The following is a 22,879-nucleotide window of genomic DNA, read 5'->3' as shown; positions in this document are numbered from 1 at the left end:
CACTCAAGTGTGAATGGGGCCTTAGGCAGTGTTCCCCAACCCTGTCCTCAAGGCCCACAAACAGTACATGTTTTGCAGAAAACCACAAACATGCACAGGTGGTGAAATCAGTGTCTCAGCAGAGCTGATTAACTACCTCTGTGGATTTCCACAAAACATGCACTGTTGGTGGGCCTTGAGGACAGGGTTGGGGAACACTGCCTTAGGGTACAATTCACCTATCCCACATTCTTCAACGAGATATAGCTATATATAGCAGTTGGCTGATGGTGTAATGGTTAAGGGCTCTGCCTCTGACACAGGAGACCAGGGTTCGAATCTCGGCTCTGCCTGTTCAGTAAGCCAGCACTAATTCAGTAGGAGACCTTTGGCAAGTCTCCCTTACACTGCTACTGCCAATAGAGCGCGCCCTAGTGGCTGCTGCTCTGCTCTGGCGCTTTGAGTCCGCAAGGAGAAAAGCGCAATATAAATGTTATTTGTCTTGTCTTGTCTATATGTATATGCACACAGTTTATCCATTGCCATTCAACTAGGTTTCTCTGGATCTGATCAGTTGCAATGCAAGGGACTCCCTGCCTAAGCAACATATCTATGGATGGTTACTCTGCAGACTTCTGAAACATGGAATGCCTAAAAGGATAAATATATTTATATCAACATTGCTTTAAACCGATCACAAATTACACCCAGAAATAATGCAGCTATAAAGCGTTTTTTCGCAAACAACTTTTCGGAAACCATGCGCGTCCGTCTGCGTTACAAACCGTGTGTTTTGCCACAGTACCCAGTAATTAAAGGTAGACCCCACTTTGTGTTTTCGCCCTATTGCTTTAGATTGTAAGCTTGCAAGGGCAGGACTCTCTCACCCTTTTGTGTCTTGGAATTTGCTATACATTGTGTTAATCATTTTACATTTGTCACTGTAATTACAATGTTTACCAATTCTGTTTGATCTATGTCTATATTTTGTGTAGTACCAATTTCTGTATTATTATGTACTCCATGCTTGTTTCTTACGCTGTACAGCGCCACAGAATATGTTGGTGCTTTATAAATCAACAATAACAATAAAATGCTTGTGCTGTGCAAAATTATACTGCAGGTTGTACTTTTTTCCCTGCATGTGAAATCCCATTTACATGTGAACGAGCCCATTGACCTACATTGGTTGTAAGTTCTAATGTGCATTCAAGTTCAGGAAAATACATCCGAAATAGCCAACAGTAATAAGTGCCTAGAAAAGATGCAAGAATACCCTCAACACCTATTGTTTACATTGCTCTCCTTTCCTCAAGTTCTGCTGTAATTAGTTGAATGAGGTTGGACAGTGTCTCACAAGGGAGACAAAATCGGTAATGATTTTTAGCTACAACTAGTGACCTTAGCCCGTTTAAAAACGGGCTAGGTCTGTCACCGCTCATCCGCTGTGCGCTCACGCCCGCATGCCCGCCCCTCCTGGCCCCCTGCCCCGTCATTACCTTAGCTCGCCTCAGTGTCTCTGCGTCCCTCTCTGCACATGCACACTGCAAAAAAAAAACACACAAAAAAACAAAAAACACAGGGATATTAGACGCAGAGACACTTGCGTTTCATTAGGTAGGGTGCTGACTGGTGGCAATATGGAGATTGTTTTGCAGGTTTACATTACAAGAATGCATGCTAGATGACCTTCAACAAACTAAATAGACGAAATATACATAAGAAGTGTTCATCTTCTAAACCATCCATAAATCTGTACAGCCAGTTGCAATAAGCACATCGCCTGCATGCCTGTGCATTGTGACAGAAATGTTACAGCTTTGCATTTTAGCTATGCACCTGTCTGTGTCACCTAAATGTTCACTGGACAATAAAGGAACAATGAAAAGCTGGCCATACACTTGACAATTTATTTCTGCCTAATTAGACATTCATTTACACAAAAGTGTCAAATTGGCAAAAAATTGTAGAGGTTTTTCCAATAAACACCCAGATTGACATCACGATCGAAATACAGAAACGCAATGATAGTACTTAGTGATGTTGATAATTATGTAGATTGTAATGTCAATCATGGTGCAAATTGAAAAAAGAAACATCTGTGCAGTAAATGGCCAGCTTTACGCTGGGAGCAAACTGGTCTGTGCAGAACAAAATGCATTTTAAAGCATGCGTGTTTCTACATTTTCCTCCGTGTTTCCAGTTCTTAAATCTGCGGCCTTGTATGCGATTTCAGTTGCTTTTTGTGTTTGCATTTTTCAAATGATTGCCTTTAAAACTCTTTTTTTTTACAAAAATGAAAGGCAAACACATGCGTTTTTATGGCACCACAGGAATGCATTGTATACAAATTGTGTTTTCATACGTTTGCATTTTTGATCATTTGTCTTTTAATAAGAGAAAAAAAAATATAATATTTTTTGTTTGGTTTTTTTTGCAAAAACAAATTCAAATACCTCTTCAGGACTCTTCGTGCAAAAAGAGAATTGTCCGCACCCACTCAATGATGAGCATGCAAAGCTGAACAAAAAATTAGCAATATATAGAGGACTGAAGCCTGTAACAAGCACCACTCATGAGATAGAGAAAAGTATAACAATCTTTATTCAATATCAAGAAGTTTTGAATCAGGATGATCATCATAGTTATATATAATTCACCAGTCAAATTTACATTAAAAATGCCCATAAAGTGCACTGCTACAATCAATATGTACCAACCAGTAGAATACTGGACTATTAATTATATGAGTCAATGGGAGTTCAACAAGCGAATTCTGTCTTGACTAAAACATGGGTTCTGTATATTATTATTGATTTATAAAGCACCAACATATTCTGTGGTGCTGTATATAAAGTGCATGTGCAATACCACATGCACTTTATATACAGAACCCGTGTTCTAGGCAAGTCGAGCCTAGGCTCATGTATGTGCATCATGGATGTGCCCAACTTCAGAAGCACTCAGAGGCGCGAGTGCTTCTGAAGACTTCAAAGAAGTTCTGAAGGAGTGAAATTTAAACAGGGGACAACAGTGGAACAAGGGGAAAGGAGAGAGAACTGGGAAGGCTCTATGGGATCCAGAGCCTTTTCTTCTATGTAGGCGAGTATCTAACTTTTTGTTTTATTGCGAGTTTAAAGGGAACTTGAAGTGAGTGAAATTATTTAAAATAAACACATGACGTAGCTTCAAATGAATATTACATACTAACCTCACCGTCAGTTCCTCTCAGAAGCTCACCATTTTCTTCTTACAGTGATCCCTCCCAGTTCCGACAATATTTTGTCCGAACTGCAATATACCAGTTGCTGTCAGTTATATATCAGCAGCTGTCAGTTACAAATCAATGTGCAAGGTAATGTCCATGTTTCCCTATGGCTCAAGTGGATGATATTACAGTTTAACAGTGTGCTGACCAGGAAGCTGTTATGGGGTAATGGCCATTTTCAAAATGGAGGACGACGAATTCCACTGATCACGGTGGACAAATGGGACGCAGGAGAGGAGAACGAGATTGAGGAATAGACTACACAGGAAGTGTTACATAAAGAATAAAGGCCATGTGAAGCAGCTAAAGTAGTACAGTAACAGCGTTGCCATATACAGAAAGTAAACAAAGATCACTTCCAGTATACGGGCTCTGTTACTGTACGACTTTAGCTGCCATCCCCACTGATCTGAGGTTTGAATTATGCATGGCATTAGCCACAGTGGGATCAGACCTTCTGAAGGAAGGTGCCGAGGGAGCAGAGGAGGTAAATCGGCGGCAGTAGCAGCGGGAGGGAAGGGGGTATACTAGGGGGATTTGGGTATATACTAGGGGGATCTGTGTACATACTAGGGGGATCTGGCTATATACTAAAGAGGGATCTGGCTACCCCCACAAAACATAAAACCTACCCAAAACAAGCTCTAGCACATATTTTGAAGGAAAAATGAATATAAGACAGTGTCTTATTTTCAGGGAAACATGGGACCTACTGTAAATGACAGGAACATAGGAGTCATTTATGGCTCATTTTACTCTGGAAGAAATGTATTTGCATGTGTTAACATGTATTTTAAAGGTTACACTTTTTCGAGATAGTGGACCTTTAAGTTGCCACCTTGCACTATTCAGCATTAGAACAGATCTCAGCAAAGACATGATCAAATATCATGCTCACTGCAACCTTTCTGCTACCCAATGCAGTACCACAGTAATGCAGCCTCATTCTCATACTGCTCCTTCAGCTCAATTTCCTATGGAGATGTCAGTGACATTTTATTGTAGAGACAGCTGTGTAAACTCCTCCTCCTCCTATACCATCATCATCCATAAAAGGTAGTAAGAAAGGAGCTGGTAGGGGGCAGCACTTTCTCACTGTAGGGGGCAGTCTCTCACTGCGTACAGTATCATCTCACCTATCCCTTTGTTGTAAATGCCAATATTTGTAGACAAAGCTTGCAACACTACAACCAAGCTGATTATTATCTGTTTCTGCTCAGTGTGTAAAAAACAAACAACATATAAATGAATAAAACACATTCAATTAAGGCTTCCTATATGCTGATCATGTCTTTACAAAATGGTTAAATAAAAGAGATGTCGGAAGGGTTAAATGCTTTCCAACAAACAAAGTTAAATTGGTATTCGAGGAGGTAATTTACAATGGCTTTCAAATGAGAGGTTAAATGGATACTCCGTTTAGGCACCAGATTTCCCCTGGGTTCCAACATACGCTTGGACTTCAGACTGTTTTTTTGTTTTTGTTTTTTTTTTTTATTACTAAGATTTGTCCCATGTCCTTTAGGGCCCAGAATAGTTCCGTATCCATGTGTTTTTTTTTTAATTTGTTCTTTTTTCCCTTTCTCCATCTCTTTGTATGTATTTCCATCTATTGTAATGTTCAACCCTCTCCTGTCCAGTCCACATTTTTCACTGTCTTCTAGCAATGTTCCCTGATTGATGGGTACTTTATTTTTGGTGGTGGGGAGGCATTTGTGATCTCATCTGTATATAAGCTAGAAATGTTAGGTTTAGGCTATGATTAAGAGCGAATAGGCTCAGAACATGTCAACCTTTTGTACCAATACATTTTTATGCTGTGGAGCTTGTGATGTGTTGCAGTTTTCTCCTGCTAAACATTAAATAAAAGAGAAGTGACAATTTATTTTTATTACAGTCAGGGTTTATTAAAGAGCACCTCCGGTTTCCTTTTTGGTCCAAAGTACAGGACCTTATCCAATCGACAACAGATCTTACGGTCCCTCTTGACCCCCTCTTTATGATCCTGGGCAGACCTTTGAAAAAAACTAATAAATATACCAATCGCCTCATCACCCACATCTTAACTGCAGCTAGACTAGCCATAGCCTCCAATTGGAAAAAATTAGCTCCCCCAGATATTTCGGAGGTTATACACAAAACAGATTGGACTAAAAATATGGAACAACTCACAGCTTCCCTCAGAGACACTGAGTTAAACTATCACAAAATATGGGACGCTTGGCCCTACGCCTCGCCTACATATCACCCCCCCTGAATAGGATACATCTTACCCTTTCTTCACCCTCCGACTCCCTCAACACAACTGTACCCCTTACGTTTAATTCCATCATCTCTTTCCCTGGTTTCAAACCACTCCAGGCCCTTGGTACTGCCTTCGTACCATCCAACCCCCTTAACACTCAACAAGGTCCTGAGTAGTACTGATGTGGTCCCATAACTACACTCTCCTTCATAGGAGTTGCCTTTAATTCCTCTTTCTTTCTCTCGTCTAACCTACTTTCCCATCTTCCCCTTGTTTTCCCCATGTATATGTCCGCCACTCCTTTCTCTCCACATTCCTCTCCGGTCTATGAGGGGCCCCCCCTCTCCCTCTCTCCCAACAGGTATCCCCTGAACACATCACTGGAGATGTGTGGTCATTCGCCTTTCAAGGTTCCTAGTTCTTTGATTTAGACTGTTCCGATACTACCCTGCTAACAATGGATTCATCCTGAACTCTAAGCTACAAGGGGACTGCCCACATAGCTACCGGATACTGTCCTGACTAGAACTACATTCTATCTCTGATACTTTATATGCTACGGTTTATTACCTATCTGTTTAACTGTTTAACTGTTTTACTTGACATCATTGTTTTAAGACTTGTGAGAAATCATAACTCTTTTCTGTCAAAATAAAAACAAGTATAACAAAAAAAAAAAAAAAAAGAGCACCTCCGGTAAAAAAAGACAGCTGTCTGTCATGGCAGGCTCTGTCTTAATGACGACGGATGGAGGGGGTCTCAGGCTTCAATACTTACCTGATCCAACTTCATCGGGTCACAGGTGACGCTCATCCCCGCTCCTCAGTAATGCAGTGGCGGCCATGGTTCTGAAGACTGCTGAAGCTCTTCAGAAACCTCTGTCTGCATTGCCGCGGGCAACCCACAGCTCAGTAGATACCAATTAGGAGCAGCTGCCAAGCTGGGGACAGGCCGTGGCAATACAGATGGGTGACGGCAGAGCCTTGGTGGAAAACTGGGGAAAAAAAATGCCATGGTCACAATATCGAGGGGTCACCTGCATGGATGACATCTAAACAGGTAAGTATTTAACCATGACACCCCCAATCAACCATCTTTAACTAAGAGCCTGTCTTCTTTACCGGAGGTACTCTTAAACACACACACACACACACACACACACACACACAGGAAAGTTTGTGGGACGTATTTAATGCTTTCTACCAATCTGACCAGGAAAGAACTACAGCCGCAGTTATGGCCACAAACATTTAATTTCTTTCAGCAGATGGGGTGGTGGGTGGAGTCAGGGTATAGGGTTTAAGAGGGAAACCAGTTGAAAAAAATTGGGAATCTGTCCACATGCTTAAAGAGAATCTGTATTGTTAAAATCGCACAAAAGTAAACATACCAGTGCGTTAGGGGACATCTATTACCCTCTGTCACAATTTCGCTGCTCCCCGCCGCATTAAAAGTGGTTAAAAACAGTTTTAAAAAGTTTGTTTATAAACAAACAAAATGGCCACCAAAACAGGAAGTAGGTTGATGTACAGTATGTCCACACATAGAAAATACATCCATACACAAGCAGGCTGTATACAGCCTTCCTTTTTAATCTCAAGAGATCATTTGTGTGTTTCTTTCCCCCTGCAGCTATCTTCCACTGAAGTGTCAGGCTGTTTCTTCCTGCAGAGTGCAGACAGCTGTGCCTGTATGTAATTCCTCAGTATGTGAAAGCCCAGCCAGCTCAGAGGAGGATTTATCCAGCTTGTAAAAGATAATAGAGCAGAGAGAAGCTGCACTAATCTAAATAACACACAGGGCCGGATTTCCGCACAGGCCACCTAGGCCGGTTCCTAGGGTGGAAACCTGCCGACAGAAAAGCTGGGGAGGCTGTCGCACTGTACACCAGGCAGCAGATCAGCTGTCTGCTGACGCGCTCTCCCCAGTCTCTGCTACGATCTGCACGCCATGCACGGAGGAAAGCGCCCCTCCCCTCCTTTCCTCTCCACTCTGACATTGAGGGAGGAGGGGCTGAGCAGAGAGACCAAGCCGCGAGATTCATAGTCAGGAAGACGGGCGGCTACTCAGCACAGCACAGGTATCTATGCATAGTGGCAGAGCTCTGAGAGGGAAGGGAAGGAGGAGAAGTGTCTACAGAACAGACTAGAAGCACGCTGTGCCTGAATGGTCCTGTGGAATGAGTGACCAGCTGGGATCCCTCTCTCTCCCCCTCCCCCTCCTTCTTCCTTCCCGGGAGCCAGTGACTCCCGAAGCTACTAAAAACAGGGCTGCCTGGTGTTCCCATCCGTCCTCCTGTAGCCTGGCTTCCATCTCTTCTCTATGCACCCGTGTCATTCCGGTCATCATATTCATCAGGTAGAATTGTTTCCCTTCTCCTCCCCCTACAGTCATTTGTCTTTGCATGTCCTAGCACAGCTATTCACACTTGTTCCTTTTCTTATTGCACTTTTAAGGCTCATACACACGGGGTACGGCTGTCGCCGCAACCACGTGGCACGTGCGTGTTGCGGCGACAGGTCGCCCGTGTGTATGACGCGCGCGCCCTGAACCGTCGCTACTCCGAGCTGTCGCCAGGCGATTGACTTGTTCAATCGCCGGCAACAGCTGTCGCCGCAACTGTCGCTAGTCCGCGTGTATATGCGGACTAGCGACAGGAGTCACAATGGAAGTGAATGGAGCATCCGGCCGGGGGATGCTCCATTCACAGACAGCTTCCGCCGCGTCTCTGCCTTTCTGGCGAGACATGTGTACAGCGGTCGCCGCCAGGGAGCTGTCGCTCCTTGGTGTTTTGTAGCCATGCAACGGGGGACAATTGTCCCCCGTGTGTATGTAGCTTTAGTCTTCTGAGATCAGTGGTTCACTCTGATTTTTAAAGGATATTGGAGGTTGATTCATGACATGTTAATGCGCTAAGCCGCATGGGTTAAACCGGTGAGCGCACGCTATCAGCGTAGCGAGCGCTCTTGGCTAAGCGTGCTTCTTTGAAGTACAGTGCGATGGTATGTAGCATAACCGTCATACTTTACTAGTGCGGCCGCTACAGCAGCAGCTGCACTAGTAAAGTATGACGGTTGTGCTACATACCATCGCACGGTACTTCAAAGAAGCACGCTTAGCCAAGAGCGCTCGCTACGCTGATAGCGTGCGCTCACCGGTTTAACCCATGCGGCTTAGCGCATTAACATGTCATGAATCAACCTAATTATATCTATGTTTGAGCACCAGCACTTTCTCCCTACAGCTACTTTATATGGATAAAAGCACTTTTTAAAGTTGACTACAAATTTATTACACTTGTTTTTATCTAATTGAACCTGCCTGATTAGTTTGCACTGCTCTTAGTACTTATGGATGGTTGTTAAGGTGCGTACACACCTGTGACTGTCACCTGTCCGGGATCAAGACCCAATCCCCTTGGGTAACAATGCTGGAGTGGACTGTACAGATGTCTCAGCTGTGTAACTGACAAGACATTCTGTTGTCATGCTGGGGGGGAAAGGGAAAACAGAGCGGCACGTGAGTGCCGTCACGCAGCAGGCGGGGGAGTGGCATGCATCTAATCCTACCATAGTCATAGTCTAATGTCCTGCCATATTATATTATTATTATGTATTTATATAGTAGTGACATTTTCTGCAGCACGTTACAGGGTACATAGTTATGTCACTAACTGTCCTCAGAGCTCACACTCTAATCCTACCATAGTCATAGTCTAATGTCCTACCATATTATTAGTATGTATTTATATAGTGCTGACATCTCCTGCAGCACTTTAAAGGACCACTATCGTGAAAAAAGTAGGCAGTTAATATCTGACTGAACCGACAGGTTTTGGGCCAGTCCATCTCCTCATGGGGATTCTCAGAGTTTTATATGCTTTCAAAAGCATTTCCTGAACAGCAGTTGCAAAGTCTAACTGACAAAATAGGGTGCAAGTGATTAGGGAGGCTGGCTGGTATCTTACTATTTTGGCAGATAAACTGCTGTTCAGGAAATACTGTTGAAAACAAAGAAAACCCTGAGAATCCTCCATGAGGAGATGGACTGGCCCAACTACTTTTTTCGCGATAGTGGTCCTTTTATCACCTTAGTATTGTGATCAGCAAAGGTCCCCATACACACACATTTCATTTCTAATTTGATTCCCTGCAGATTCGTTCACTCTGATCAAATCAAATGGAAATCAATTACTTTATATTTCATTGATTTTGACTAAAAATTGATCTAAAGTATCGATCAAAGAGGACGCCTAGGTCAATTGGTGGTGGAGCAGGAGTGGCAGATGATTGATAGGCCATAGCATTGCATTATATCAAACAGTGCAGCGTTGGGGTTCGATCAGTTTTCAATAGATTCCCTGCTGAAATCTATTATAAAGTAATGTGCTGTGCTCAATTTCTTCTGAACTAATTCCTTTCAGAAAGGCGCCGATCGCTTTGGAACATTGGGTAGAAATCTATAATTGTATGGCCAGCTTCACTGTAACCTGATACTTAATTTTAATCCTTTTCCCATAATGCTATTCTCAAATTCCTAGCCTAAACCTAAATTGCCAAAAGCCCTAGTTTTTAATCTTTCCTAAGCATTTTTTTTTGTAAGTACCTAAACCTAATAACTTGATCTATTAGTATTTCTAACCTCCCCCCTTTTCTATGACCGATAACCCTATCCTAACCACGTTGTTGTCATGGGGCGGCTGGAGGTAATGGGCCTTGGGCGGTAAAAAGTACAAATCCGGCCCTGATTACACACAGGCAGTGTGCAGAGAGGGGCCTGGAGGGGGGAGATGCATCACAGAACCACAACACTGAAGAACTTGGCAGCCTTCCAGACACAGGCCGACAAGTCTGACAGGAGAGAGATAACTTGATTTATTACAGAGATGGTGATAGTAGAACGTGCTGCAGTAAGCCAAAACACATTAGAATAGATTTTGGAACTTGTAGGATGGAAGAAAACCAGATGAAATTTTTGTTACGGAGTCTCTTTAAATGCTCTCTCCATGACAGCACCAACAAGCAGGCACCTTAGTTTTCATAACATGAAGATTTGCTATGAAATTTGCATATCCCAAAAGTTATCCAGAAATTTGCTGTAGGAAGTGTGTTTGCATAACATGTTCTATTACAATGCATGTGACGCAAACAAGCCCATATAACTATACGAGCATTACGTTCACATGCAGCAACACAGCACACAGAGACACAGAGCGCAGCAACGCATCCTTAGGGCCTGGTAATGATCCTGCTAACCTGTGCTGAATTTACTAAAAATAGTCTGCTATTACATGGTTAACAACACTCACCTGGTTAGCAGTAGTGTAGCAACAGGGCATGCAGAGGTAGCGACCACACCAGGGGGGCCCAGTAGTGGCCTTCCTTTACCCTCTTTCTTTTATCTCTACTGGTACTAAGCTGGTATTGATCACTTGATTAGTTGTAACCATTACTGTTCTCCTCCCCAGCCTACACTTCACTGGCACCGCGGCTATCCTTGGAAGGTTTTGGTGGGCCATATCAATTGCTATGTATAGAGCACTTGAGGGGCCCCAATGTAAAATTTGCACTGGAACCCAGAGCTCCTATGCTATGATAATGCTGATTAGCAGAAAAATGACACCAGCTCAATATTACCTAGTAAATCTAGCCTCTGAACTTGTAGCTGATCATACGGAGGGTTATCGACTAACAGAGTGGATAACTTTGTAGTTCAGTAAAATGAGGCATACTGAGCTACATTTACTAGAGCAGTGTTTCTCAACATTTTATTGGTATGTACCCCTTTTTAAATCCTGTACTTAACAAGTAACCCCTAGCATAATAAACATTATCACAAGTACCCCTTGACAAATGGATATTTAACCGTAGTACATGATAATTGGTTCTAAACAATTTCCAAGCATTTACTATTGCTTTTAATTAGCTTAAACACTAATTTGGTGTTGTTTAAATAAGATTTATAATTTTCTAAAACTCTAAATGTATTATTCTTGATTAAGTATATCAAGCCCGAGTACCCCCTGGAACCATCAGAAGTACCCCCTGGGGTACGTGTACCACACGTTGAGAACCTATGTACTGGAGTACCAGGTTCAAATCTTGGCCATGACCCTACCTGCATAGAATTTGTATGCACTCCCAGTGGTTGAGTGGGTTTTCTCCAGGGACTCCAGCTTCCTTATAAATGCATACTGACAAGTAAAATGGTTCCTCCCAAAATTGTCCTCACATTAACATAGTGACTATGATAGTAGACTAAGCAGAAAGCGGCATGACTATGCACTCTATAAAGCACTAGTGGAAGATGTCAGTGCCATAAAAACACATAATAATGGCAATAAAGTAACCAGGGTATGTGCATTTATGAGTGAGTTTGTACTGAGGAAAAGGTTTAAAGGAATACTGTAGGGGGGGTCGGGAGCAAATGAGTTGAACTTATCCGGGGCTTCTAATGGTCCCCCACAGACATCCTGTGCCCGTGCAGCCACTCACCGATGCTCCAGCCCCGCCTCCTGGAATTTCAGACTTTAAAGAGGAACTGTAACGGCAAAACGTCCCCTGGGGGGTACTCACCTCGGGTGGGGGAAGCCTCAGGATCCTAATGAGGCTTCCCACGCCGTCCTCCGTCCCCCGGGGGCCTCGCTGCAGCCCTCCGTACAGCCGTGACGTAATATTTACCTTCCTGGCTCCTGCGCAGGCGCTCTGACGGCTGTTGGCTCCGAAGTAGGCGGAAATACCCGATCGCCGTCGGGTCCGCTGTACTGCGCAGGCGCAAGTTTCCGGCGCCTGCGCAGTAGAGCGGACCCGACGGAGATCGGGTATTTCCGTCTATTTCCGAGCCGAAAGCAGCCACAGTGCCCCCGCTGGAGCCAGCAAAGGTAAATATTGAAATTACAGTCGGGCCTGTCGCCGGCTGTTCAGAGGGCTGCAGCGAGACCCCCGTGGGACGGAGGACGGCGTGGGAAGCCTTATTAGGATCCGGAGGCTTCCCCCACCCGAGGTGAGTACCCCCCAGGGGATCTTTTTGAAGTTACAGAGTCTCTTTAACCCCCTTGGCGGTACGCAGTTTCTGAGTCTGCGTCCGCCGGGAGGTTTTTTGACCTCAAATTTTTTTTAAACCGCTTTAGCTAGCATTTCGCTAGCTAAACGTATGTATTAGGTTGCTCCGGTCCCCCCCATGCCCGCCGATCGCCGCCGGCTATACGTACCTCGCCACGATCCCACGAAGAGCGCAGTTTCCCGATCAGTTTCTGGCGTTGCTATGGCGACGATCGGAGATGACGTCAATCCCGATCCCCGCAATCGCGATGCCTGGAGCCGATTGGGCGGCTGCGCCGGCGTGGAAACGCTGGGGGGTACGTATCCTGAAAGTAATTGCGGGCGATCGCGGGGGACCGAAGCAACTTTGTGCATACGCTTAGCTAGCGAACCGCTAGCTAAAGCGTATTGCACCAGTTTTTTTTTGTTCTTTTAAGTCCTGGGGCTATGTGATCCTCCGCGGCGGCTACCCCGTGTGTAGCACGGGGTTACTGCTAAGGAGTTTGAAGTCTGAAAACCACTGCGCCTGCATTGCCGTGTCCTTGCTACCACTGAAGTGACCAGGAGTGTATAGCACAAGCCCAGTATGATCTGTGTCTGCGCAGTACGCTCCTGGTGACATCAGCAAGAGTGAGGACACGGCAACGCAGGCACAGTGGTTTTCAGACTTTAAAGTCTGAAATTCCAGAAGTGAACAGGAGGCGGGGCCGGAGCATAGGTGAGTGGCTGCACGGGCACAGGATGTCTGCCGGGGGCCAATAGAAGCCCCGGGTAAGTTCAACTCATTTTCCCCCGACTTCCCTACAGTATTATTTTAAGTTCCTGAGAAAACAAGAGCAGAAGGTTGGCAGGGTTAAACAAGAAAGGCATCAAAGTGAGGCAATGTCAAGAACTTTGGCTCTGTCAGCATGAAGCTTCAGCTAGAAGAGATGAAGATGCTAATTTTTCCAACTTGATTGTTGGAATCTGTCTGGCTGCAGCCACATTTGACTGCCTGAATTCCAAGCTGCACACAAACTTTGCATCAGGTCAGAAAAATGTGCAATCAGTGTATCATCCCTTTCTGCCAGCTGTCATTCATCCGCTCCTGCAGCCCAGCTGAGCAAGCATCTACGCTTGGAGCAGCGCCCATCACACCAGGTTTAAAGGATAAATATTGCTAGGTGTCATCATAGCAGTGGTCCATCAGGACATGCTTTTGGAGACTGCCAAGTGGCACTATGTATATTGTAAATATCAAAGAGGATCATTAAACAGCACTGTGTGTTAGGGCTGTCAGTTAGAAAGAAATCTACAGCCTGTGTTTAGAAAAGTAAATAGTGAATTTTTCTGCCTAGGTAAAGTCTAGAAGAAAACATCTTCATTTGAATGTCACCCTATGACAGTGTTCTCATCACAGCAGGCTGTTAAATCTGACAGTTCCGTTCAGTGCTGACTCACTCTCTGCCTCAGTATCCTTCAGTGACTTACAATTTATCTTACACTAGAAAGAAAGAGAATGAAGCAGGAGGAACAGGTCCATACCTGTTGTAGTGAGATGGGGGAAACTCGTAGGACTCCTTTACATGGATGTGAGGCCCAATGCACACCAAAAACCTCTAGCAGATCTGCAAAACGCTAGAGGTTTTTGAAGCAGATTTCAGAGCGATTCTAGGCATGTTTTCTAAACATGTCTAGCGGTTTTTGGAGCGTTTTTGTGTATCAGATTACAAATATTGTTACAGTAAATGTGGCCACTAACGGTCCAATTTCTAGCGAAAAATCGTTCGAGCGATCAGAAATTCTGTTCGGAAGTGAAATATTGTAATACATCGTTCACTACACCATCAACGAACCAATCTTTGCTTCCAATCTATCACAACCAACAAGAAAAATCCAAATTTTGGTTCGACGAAAATTCATTTGGACAACATTATTTTCACTCGTTCATAATCGATTGTGTGCACCAAAAGAGATTATTTCCAACCAATCCGATCAGAATTTCTGATCGCTCGAACGATTATTCGCTAGAAATTGGACCGTTAGTGGCCACCTTAAAGCTGTTACTGAACAGCTTCTGTAACAAAAACGCCTGGAAAAAAGCTCAGATCTAGCGTTTTTCAGAACGGTTTTCCACTTTCCTATACTTTAGCACTGAGGCAGAAACGCCTCAGAAATCTAAAAAATGCTGCAGCCCCTGAGTTTGCCTTTGTGGAAAAGACGAATCGCTCTGGTGTGCACCAGCCCATTCACTTTCATTAGCCAAGCGGTTTTCCCCCTGCAAGTGTTTTAAAAAACGCTTCAGAACCGCTCTGGTGTGCACCAGCCCGTATTTTTTTTTTTTTAAAGCCTGGTACACACCTTCACTTTGGATAAGCTGATCACTGACCGATTTTACCACCTCCATGTAGTATGTTTACCTACACAATCTGTTCATAGTATTTAACCTCCTTGCCGGTTATCCCGAGCTCAGCTCGGGGTAACCTGCGCAGGAGGATATCTCAGGCCCCGCTGGGCCGATTTGCATAATTTTTTTTTGTTACAAGCAGCTAGCACTTTGCTAGCTGCTTGTAACTTCCGATCGCCGCCGATCCGCCGCAATCCGCCGCGCCGAGTCGCTCCCCCCCGCCCCAGAGCCCTGCGCTGCCTGGCCAATCAGTGCCAGGCAGCGTTGAGGGGCGGATCGGGATTCCCTATGACGTCCCGACGTCCATGACGTCATCCCGCCCCGTCGCCATGGCGACCGGGGAAGCCCTGCAGGAAATCCCGTTCTCAACGGGATTTCCTGCATACTCTGATCGCCGAAGGCGATCGGAGTGGGTGGGGGGATGCCGCCGCGTAGCGGCTATCATGTAGCGAGCCCTTGGCTCGCTACATGATTTAAAAAAAAAAAAAAAAAAAAATGTGCGGCGCTGCCTCCTTGCCGGATTTTTTAGACCGGCAAGGAGGTTAAAAAACTGTTGGCCCTTATGCTGCATGGATGTTTTTATAGAAATATGCATTTAAAAAGCAAGCTGCCAGCAATAATCAGGTGGCTAAACCATGTGCGCTGAGCACATGGTGCCGCATGCTCTCATGCAACATGTCCACAGTGAACGCCATAGTCTACAGTACTAAAGAAAATAAAAACACAAATGCAGCTCACTTGTAAGTACGCAGTTCAGAGCTTTTGTGCAGGACATTAAAAATTCAATGCACTTGAAAATGTAAATGAAAAGCGTAGCAGAACATTTAGGTGTTAAGTAAATGTATCATAACAATAACTAATGGAGAATCCACACCAGCAGTTGAGGTGTGATAAGAGCTTTGAAGCTAGGAAACTGTATGAGGACGGCCTAAAGCATAAGCAGGACACTAGCATGGATTCAGCTAATGGACTTCCCAACAGCTGTAAGAGCCAGGGAATACTCAGGCCTCCAGCATATACCCATGCATCTAAAACCACAACTGCTGACACATTTAAAGTGGGATTTACAGGACAATTGTAACAAGAGGGATATGGAGGCTGCCAGATTTATTTATTTTTAAAGGGAACCAGAGACGTTGGGTGAAAGCTGTTATACATACCTGGGGCTTCCTCTAGCCCTATACGCACGGATCGCTCCCACGCCGCCATCCTCCGCTGCCTGGATCCGCCGCTACCGGGTCCCGTCATTACCGCCAGTCGGCCGGCGGACGCGGCCAATTGTCCGCATCACAGGGGGCTCCCTCCATATAAGTACACGTGAGGTTGCCTACTGCGCAGCCTCATGCGTACGGGTATGGAAGGAGCCCCTGTGATGCGGACAATTGGCCGCGTCCGCCGGAAGTGATGGGACCTGGTACCGGCGATAAAGGAAGCGGAAGATGGCGGCGTGGGAGTGATCCAGGCTTATGGGGCTGGAAGAAGCCCCAGGTATGAATAAAAGCTTTTGGTATTTTTAATGAAGGTTCCTCTCTGGTTCCCTTTAAGCAATACCAGTTGCCTGGTTGTGCTGCTGATCTGTGGCTCTAATACTTTTACCTGTAGACCCTGAACAAGCATGTAGCAGATAAGGTGTTTCTGACATTATTGTCAAATCTGACAAGATTAGCTGCATGCTTGTTTCTGGTGTTATTCGGGACAAGTAGATCAGGAGGGAAGCCAGGCAACTGGTATGGTTTAAAAGGAAATAAATATGGTAGTCTCCATATTCTTCTCACTACCGTTATCCTTTAACTCCCCTTATAAAACTTTCAGTACCTATTATTAGGTACTTTAAATGTATTTTAACTAGTTTACAAGCTTACGAACATTTAACCATCTCACGAATACCAGCATAAAAGCCGGACAGTGAACTGTCCTCCTCTCCGCTGCCTCCCAGTCCTGTGGCGCCTGTCCAAAAAAAAAAAAAAAAGACAATATTGTTGAATTTGGAGAAGCAGGAAAGGGCAGATCTTCTCCCCTGCTCCCTCTTTCCAGACCCCCCCCCCCCCCCTTTTTTCAATGAGGAGCAGAGGAGGGCTGGAAGAAAGGAATGGACGAAGAGAAGGAGGAAGCAGAGGAGAATATGAGCCCCTCCCTGCTTCTTTCATTCACAGGGACCGGGAGGCATCAGGGGACAATGCGGTCCGGGCCAGTGCAGCAGGTATGTATGCCGCTAAGGCAGACACCTAACCTTCAAAATACCCGACACCGCACTGCTAATGGGCCAATGTGAAAGTACCATTACAATCTCATTACAGTGCAATAGCAATGCGATTATATTGTCCAAAGGAATGCCCCAGTGTGAACGTAGCCTAAACAAATTAGCTAAATGTTAAGAAAAATTAATATATATATATATATATATATACGGTATACACAGTGGGATGCGAAAGTTTGGACAACCTTGTTAATCATCATGTTTTTCCTGTATAAATTGTTGGTTGTCGCGATAAAAAATGTCACTTAAATATATCATACTAGTAAAAAGGCCCGCCTGTTAAAAAACGGGCGCTAGGTCACAGCTGCTACCCCCCAATGCACGCACATACACGTCCCGCTTGCTCGTTCCCCACCACTGTCTGAAGTATATGCACAGAGGGAGCTGCTTTCTTGGCAGTTGGAAAAAGCTGTTATTTCCCACAATGCAATGAGAACCTCTGTGAACCACACTCAGCAAACTGTCAGATCCGGCCCTGTGTCCTAACTGCCCTGGCTGTGTACATGCTCAGTACAAAAAAAGCCAGGGACACACAAGCATTCAGTTGATGACGCAGGGACACTTGCATTTTATTGTATAAGATAGGAGACACACACAGTGATACAGTATTTGAGAAGTGAAATTAAGTTTATTGGATTTACATAAAGTACACAATAATTGTTTTAATAAAATTAGGCAGGTCCATAAATTTAGGCACTGTTGTAATTGTATCGATTCCAAAACCTTTAGAACTAATTATTGGAACTCAAATTGGCTTGGTACTGTGTCTGACCTACAAATCTGTCCACAAAACCTGTCCAACCTACATTTCCGATCTTACTCAGAGGTACACACCTAGCCGCTCACTCTGCTCTTCCAATCAACTTCGCCTGACCGCCCCCCGCATCACCCAGTCCCAGGACTTCTCAACACTATGAATCTCCCTACCTCCACCCATTAGGGCAGCCCCCTCCTTCAACATCAACCTCTTCAAGTAAGCCCTCAAAACTCACCTTTTCACTCTGGCCTACTAACCCTCACAAGTGCTCTAAACCCACAGCTGAACTCTGGTCCCCTACCTTTCGTGTCCTTACGTCTCCCTCTAGATTGTAAGCCTTTGGACAGGGTCCTCCACCTTTTGTGTCCTACCCGATCATGCACCTCCATTACTGTGAACCCATGCTATGCATTTGAGTGAACCTAACTTGCCTAATCTCCATGCTCCATCCAGTGACTGACTAAGCATTACCTTGTACTCATACTGTGATGCTTGATCTGTTTTTTCTTGTAATCCTGAATTGCCATATTGCTGTAGGTCACCCCTAAATATTGTCTGTAACCTAAACTAATGTCCAGCGCTGCGTAATATGTTGGCGCTTTATAAATAAATAAATAAAATAAATAAGCTCAGCGACCCCTGACCTACATACACAAGTAAATACAATTATGAGAAAGAGCATTTAAGTTGCAAGTTTCCCTCCTCTTGTAATGATCTCTGAAGAGTAGCAACATGGGGGTCTCAAAACAACTCTAAAATGACCTGAAGACAAAGATTGTTCCCCATCATGGTTTAGGGGAAGGATACAGAAAGCATCTCAGAGATTTCAGCTGACTGTTTCCACAGTTAGAAACACATTGAGGAAATGGAAGACCACAGGCTTAGTTCAAGTTAAGGCTTGAAGTGGCAGACCAAGAAAAATCTCAGATAAACAGAAGCAACGAAAGGTGAGAACAGTCAGGCCCTTTACACACTTGAGCGTTTTGCCGGCGATTTCGGCAAAATGCTCAAGCCCTATCGCTTTTTAAAGCGCTAGTGCAATAATACCCTATGGGCCTGTTCTCACTTGGGCGATTTGCGTTAATCGTCGGTGATTAACGCAAATCACCAAACGCAAATTTGTATCCTGCACCATTTTCAGATGTATTCCAGGCGATCGCGTTTAGTGCTATAGAAGCGCTAAACGCGATCGCAAAAAAAAAAAGCCAAGTGTGATTGCCGATTTTTTGCGCTAATCGCCAAAAAAAAAAAATCGCCTGAGCAAAACGCTACAAAAAGTGCTAGCGTTTTGCAAGTGTGAATGGGCCCTCAGAGTCAACCCACAGACCAGAACCAAAGACCTACAACATCATCTTGCTGCAGATGGAGTCACTGTGCATCGTTGAACCATTCGGCGCACTTTACACAAGGAGATGCTGTATGCGAGAGTGATGTAGAGGAAGCCTTTTCTCCGCCCACAGCACAAACAGAGACGCTTAAGGTATGCTAAAGCACATTTGGACAAGTCAGCTTAATTTTGGAATAAGGTGCTGTGTACTGATGAAACTAACTAAAGAGTTATATGAAAATAACTAAAGAGTTATTTGGGCATAACAAGGGGTGTTATGCATGGAGGAAAAAGAACAGAGCATTCCAAGAAAAACACCTGCTACCTACAGTAAAATATGGTGGTGGTTCTATCATGCTGTGGGGCCAGTGCAAGGACTGGGAATCTTGTCTAAGTTGAGGGACGCATGGATTCCACTCAGTATCAGCAGATTCTGGAGACCAATGTACAGGAATCAGTGACAAAGCTGAAGCTGCCCCAGGGCTGGATCTTTCAACAAGACAATGACCCTAAACACTGCTCAAAATCCACTAAGGTATTCATGCAGATGAACAAGTACAATGTTCTTCAATGATCATCTCTGTCCCCAGACCAGAATATAACTGAAAATCTGTGGTGTGAGTTAAAAAGAGCTGTTCATGCTCAGAAGCAATCAAACCTGAATGAACTAGAGAGGTTTTGTAAAGAGGAATGGTCCAAAATACCTTCAACCAGAATCCAGACTCTCATTAGAACCTACAGTAAGGGCCCTTTTCCACTAGCGCGTTTGCGCTAGCTGAATCGCAAAACCGCAAACTGCTAGCGATTTTACAATCGCTACGGTTTGCTTTTTAACATAGGAATCGCGGTAGGTCATTTCCACTACCGCGATCCGTTTTTTACTTGATCGCGATCGCGCCGCGGAGCGACTTTTGCCGCGATTTTGCTATGCAGTGCATAGCATAGCAAAATCGCGGCCGCAAACGTCGGGAAAACGGCGGAATTGCGATTCAGCAATCGCTAGCGTTCAGCGCGAACGCTAGCGACTGCTAGTGGAAAAGGGCCCTAAGCGTTTAGAGGCTGTAATTTTTGCAAAAGGAGGACCTACTAAAAATTGATTTCATTTCTTTTTTGTGGTGCCAAATTTATGCACCTGCCTAATTTTGTTTAACCACTTCAGGATCACAGGTTTTTCCCCTTAAAAAACAAAACAACTTTCACATTTCAGCGCTCCTCCCATTCATTCAGCAACTTTATTGTTACTTATCACACTGAAATGATCTATATATTGTTTTTTTCGCCACAAATTATGCTTTCTTTGGGTGGTAGTTTTTGCTCTGAATTATTTTATTTTATATGCATTGTAAAGGGAATAATAAGGAAAAAAGAAAAAAAATGATTATTTCTCAGTTTTCAGCCATTATAGTTTTAAAATAAAATGTGCTTTGGTACATAAAACCCACACATCTTATTTGCCCATTTGTCCGGTTTATTACAACGTTTAAATTGTGTCCCTAGTACAATGTATGGTGATAATATTTTAACTAGAAATAAAGGAGCATTTTTCCATTTAGGGATTTTTAATACTTTTTCACTTATTACACGAACTTTTTTTGAAAAAATATACTCATGACATCCGTATTACAAAAGTCCCTAAGGTAACTATTTATGTAAAAAAAATTAAATGATGTAATTTTTTATTTTTTATTTTTTTTTAACAAGTGTTTTATTTCTGTATCTGTGGGGCAGGGATGGAAGGGGTTAAAAGTAATAAAATAAAAAAAAATAATAATAAACTTGCTATGGAAAACAGTATAGTGGCATAAATAGGTGTATTTTACTTTTTGGCCACAAGATGTTTCTATTAATAGAACACAGCCAAACACGGAAGTGTCGGGTCTCAGAGCTTATGCGACGTTAACAAGCTCTGCGAAGACACGGGAACGGTGATCGGGAATGAGAATCAAAAGATTCTCACATCCTGATCACAGATGGAGGGGGCTGCGACGGTGGATCGGCGGAAACCAGCGCGGGGATCGTGAATGCGACGGTAAGGCAGCAGTACGCATATCTACGCCCCTGATCCGCACGTGAAGTTTAAAGGGGCGTGGATATGCGTACCAAGGATCCTAAAGTGGTTAAACAATTATTACACACTTTCAGTAAATAAATAAACTTCATTTTATGTAAACAGGAAGTTCTATGAAGCACTTAGTGATCGGAGACCTCCGGCCAGAAGGAGGTATGTGCTCAGCTTCCCTGCCGCCGCAGCTGCCATGAGCACCACCAATGATTGCTTGCAGGAGGGGAGCGCTGAGAGGAGTGCCCGAGGTGAGGGAGGGGGGGAATTTCCCCCCTCCCCACCGATCTTCGGCCACAGCTCTCCTCTTATGCTGCGACCGCTCCTGTCCCCAAAACGTCCTTGAGCGGGCCCTGGAGGGGGGGCCGGAATTTTTTTTTTTTGCAGGGGGGCCCGGGGCTTTCTAGGTACGCCTCTGGTAGTGCAGCAGCCCAATATGAATGTAATGGCCTGCCTCTATTTTATACAGTAGTAGACACGTAGACACACACACACGCACACTCAGGTGGCGACGTTGGACAATCATTACACACTGCTGATCATAAAAAAAATTAAAAATTAAAAATAAATAAAAGCTTCTAAACGGACTATTGGCAATGCAGAGAGCAAGATGAAACTCAGAACTGGGCTTGTCAAGCATAGGAGTTGCAATGCTTTATGCTGCCAACTTAATTGCTATGCTACTGCCACAGCTTGCAGCTTAGTTTGCTATGAATGAAGAGTGCTCAGCTCCTAGAAGCCAATGTGATTTGTAGCCTAGCCACTGCATATATTAAAAAAAAAAAAAAAAAAAGTTTACATATCACATTAAGCAGCTAAAACCATAAAGCTAACAGCTGAAAAAGGCTTTCTGTGATGTCTGTAGATTGTGTATAACACATCATAGGGACATTAAGGGGCATTTGTGGTCATGTTTTGTAAAGACCTAAAGGGCACATAATGTTCTCCCACAAACTGCAAACGCTGGTTTGAAGCTGATCTAAGATAGCTTAATCTGGTTATATCCAAACACTGAACAGACTGCTGACAATGTGTCTTTGATGCCATACCATGCCTTTCTACATTGGCGATAGCAGGAAGTTCTTTCACCTTGTTATGTTACGTAGAAGACTAAACTGAAGGATTTTTAACCATTTAACTACTGTATATGCCTTGTGTTTTGGCACTAGCTATCACCATGCAGCTGTCCTTTACCTTACACAGTTACCGTTACACATCTATTCCAATCCTAAGATCTATTTTTGCTCCTCGAGCTCAAAGTCATGTTGTCAAACCATACACTAGGTGACTGGCTTCTGGGAGAAGGAGTTCCACGCTTGCTTCCAACAAAGTTATTACAATAAATAGAAAGTGGAACCAATAGTTTCAAACAATCTAGCACTGTTAATTAATAACACACATTTAAATAAAATAATGTTAACAGAAAGCTTTAAAGTGTACTAGTACTAGTGGAAGCTGTTGTTGGCTTTCAGACAAAATGACACTCAACAAACCCAAGTTAGGCACACGAGCAAGAGAAAAAGGCCAGAGATAACTTATTGCTATGAATCACTTATTCCTA

The 22,879-nt window shown here is 44.0% G+C and overlaps 1 protein-coding gene across 20 annotated transcripts in view; it reads right to left on the bottom strand.

The window, feature by feature from the left end:
• The window catches only part of PPIP5K1 (diphosphoinositol pentakisphosphate kinase 1), a 508,717-nt gene that overhangs the window by 449,968 nt on the left and 35,870 nt on the right, over window positions 1-22,879 (bottom strand). Inside the window, exon 3 of one of the 20 annotated variants that reach the window (XM_068275301.1) lies at window positions 1,479-1,523. The exons of the other annotated variants lie outside the window; for them this stretch is intronic. The gene's annotated coding sequence lies outside the window, so the exon portion shown is untranslated. The remainder of the gene's footprint in view (window positions 1-1,478; window positions 1,524-22,879) is intronic. 20 annotated transcript variants of the gene reach the window in all.

Source organism: Hyperolius riggenbachi, chromosome 3, assembly GCF_040937935.1.
Source record: "Hyperolius riggenbachi isolate aHypRig1 chromosome 3, aHypRig1.pri, whole genome shotgun sequence".
In the NCBI taxonomy this organism is placed as follows: Eukaryota; Metazoa; Chordata; class Amphibia; order Anura; family Hyperoliidae; genus Hyperolius; species Hyperolius riggenbachi.
The sequence above is the reverse complement of the archived record's forward strand: the minus strand, read 5'-3'. Positions and strand labels throughout refer to the sequence as shown.